The following is a 2,985-nucleotide window of genomic DNA, read 5'->3' as shown; positions in this document are numbered from 1 at the left end:
CTCCTGACTTTTCCTTCATCCCCCTTACTAGCTCCTTCGGCCTCTCACAAGCTCCCTCAGGCCCTCACCGGCTCCCTCAGTCCTTTCCTGTCTCTCAGTGTGCCTTCATTTCCCCATGTGTCTATGTCTGTCTCTCTGTTCTTCAGTCTCTGGGCTTCCATGTTTTCTTGCCATCTTTCGTTATCTCTTCGCCACGCCTGTCCTCTTAAAGCCTCCAGTATCACAGTTTCCTTCTTTGTGCCTCCTAACCCTGCTCCACTTGCCACACTCCAAGGATGATGATCAAACTACCTTGCACTCTGTACACGTAGACACTGATCAATCAAAGTGAACGCTGGCAGAACAACAACCAGGAAGGGAAACCTGGGACTTGATGCCTGAATATTAACTGTCGCTCTGTGAACTACTGTATTTATCGCTGTTTCCTTATCATCTGTCCCTCCTACAGAATGTTAGCTCTGTGAAAGCCAGGGTATTTACCTGTTTTGTTCACTGCTGCATCTCCAGTGCCTAGAATAGGGCCCAATAAATGTAGGTAACCAATAAATGTTTGTTGAATGAATAAGTGAATGCTTACTGTGTCCTTCATGGCCACACTATCACCTTGTCTTGAGTTTCTCACTCTCTTTCTGGGTCTGTCTGTCCCTCTGCCTCCCTCAGCCTCGGTCTCTGAGTCTCTGTCTCTCAGCGATGTATTCACTGAGCACTTACTGTGTACCAAGCTGCCTGCATACTGGGTCTCAGTTCCATTCTCACAACCACCCTGTAGTGTAGGTACCCACATTTTCCCAATGAGGAAACCTGAGGCTCAAAGAGGAGCAGACACTTGCCCAAGTGTTGGGCATGACAGATAAATGATGAAGCTGAGGTTTGAGACTCAGTCTGTCTGACTCTAAAAATTAGTGCTTAATTCTGACATGTGAACACTTCCTGGAGTGTGCTCCCTCCACCTTGACCTGGGAGATGGTGATGGGTCCTATAAAAAAAAAAAAAAGGAAGAAAGAAAGAAAGAAAGGGAAAGTCAAATGGCCTGGGAGCTGCTGTAAATTCCGAAGCCGCTCTTGGTGAGTTACTGACAGCACACATTAGCAATCTAAAGGCCCTGAGAAGTCCTGCAGGAAAAATAAACCTCTTTACCTTTGTTTAACCCAGTCTCTCCTTTGCTTATTTATCTATAGAACCCTTTCCCCCAGAACTTATATCCTCTTCTGCCTCTCACCCTTTCTATCTGTTTTTCTTTCTGTTTCTCAATGTCTCATCTCTGCATGAAAGAGATGTCTTTGTTTTTGTTTTGGTTTTTTTTAGTGATAAGATCTACCACTTCTCATTGTTTTATTGATGTTTTTACTCCAGGATCACCAATTAATGTGCCTTCATGGTCTATTTTACATGCATTTATTTTATTTTATTCACATTTTTCTTGGAAAGGCAGCACAGTGAAGTGGTTGAAATAACAGGCTCCGGAACTAGATTGTCTGTGTTTGATGCCTGATTCTACCTCTAGATTGCTGTGTGACCTTGGGCAAGGTCTTAACCTCTCTGTGCTTCACTCCCTTCAGCTATAGAGTGTAGGTGATAACACCACCTACCTCAAAGGGTGAGGATTAAGTGGAAAGCACTTCATGTTCCCCCATCAGTGATTTCTGGGCCTCAAAAAAGGACCCAAGTTCAGTGCCAGGTTACACAACACAGCAGGAGCCAGGACCAGGGGTCAGGAAAGTCTATGTTGGCATCTCTCCAAGGTCAGGAAAGTATAGGTTCCACCCCTTGGAAATATCATGAGGTCTTGTTCAGAGGAACATACTCAACTGCTGGGGTCAGAGTGCTGGTTCCAGCGAGGGATTAGCCTAACATTGCAAGCAAGATGCTGCCACCTCCCTTCTATAAGGGAAAGCCAGGCCCAGGCCACGGCAGGGGGACACAGATCCAGTCATTCACATATTCAGCAAATATGGGCTGAGCTTGCTAGAGGCTGGATGGGGACAGGCTCAGAGGGATGCTGGAGATAGTGGCAAGCCCAGTGGACATAAGTCAAACTGGACCCAGTCTCTGTGCTCCTGGAGCTCAGAGTCTAAAGGGGGAAACAGAGACACTGAGACAGGGAGAGATAGCAGGAGAGATGGAGAGGGCCAGAGAAAAGTCTTGCGCTATGAAGACAGAGCAGGAAGCAGGTCAGAGCGATCCAAATTCCAGAAGACCCAAAATGCTCTACCTGCCAGGTCTCAATCTCTCTCGCCCTGACCCCCGCTGCCTCTGCCTCTGAGTCTCACCGGTTCTGTGTCTCTCCCCGCCTTGTTCTGTTTCTCCCATCACCCCTACATGTGGCTGTCACAGAAGGGAGGGTGAAGGAGGAAGGGGGATAAAAGAGACAGATGCTAAGAGCCTGCAGGTTCTATAAGGACAGGGACTGGTTGATGCACACACACACATTCACATACACACACACCCTCACACACATGAACACACACTACCACCACCACCACGAAAATGCACATACAACCTTCAGGTATGAAACCGTATAAATACAGAGAAGTCTGCACACGTGCAAAAATACACACATCAGCACGTGCAGACTCACATGCAGAAACAAAATGGGCACAGTCACATCAGTGCAAACACTCCTTCACATGTAAGAATTGTGCAAGCACACATGCATGCAAGCAGGCGTGGACCAGCATGTGCAAGCACACACACACAAACACGACCAAAACTAGGGACAGCGCATGCCCTCCTATAGCCACAAAAATACACACACACACACACACACACACACACGCACACACGTGGACCTTGGAGTGTCTAGCATGGGATCTCTGCCAGCACCCAGGTAGAGCAGCAGAGGTAGGGGATGAATAGGTCGCCTGGCAGCCAGAGCAGGAAGTATGGGCTCCTAGCACCTCTCTGTCAAGTGCATATTCCTGGGTGATGTCAGGGAAGGAATGAAGTTACACAACTGGGTGGGGAGGCAGGCTCAGAATAAAAGGC

Source organism: Camelus dromedarius, chromosome 9 (assembly GCF_036321535.1).
Source record: "Camelus dromedarius isolate mCamDro1 chromosome 9, mCamDro1.pat, whole genome shotgun sequence".
Lineage (NCBI taxonomy): Eukaryota > Metazoa > Chordata > Mammalia > Artiodactyla > Camelidae > Camelus > Camelus dromedarius.
This window is presented reverse-complemented; position numbering follows the sequence as displayed.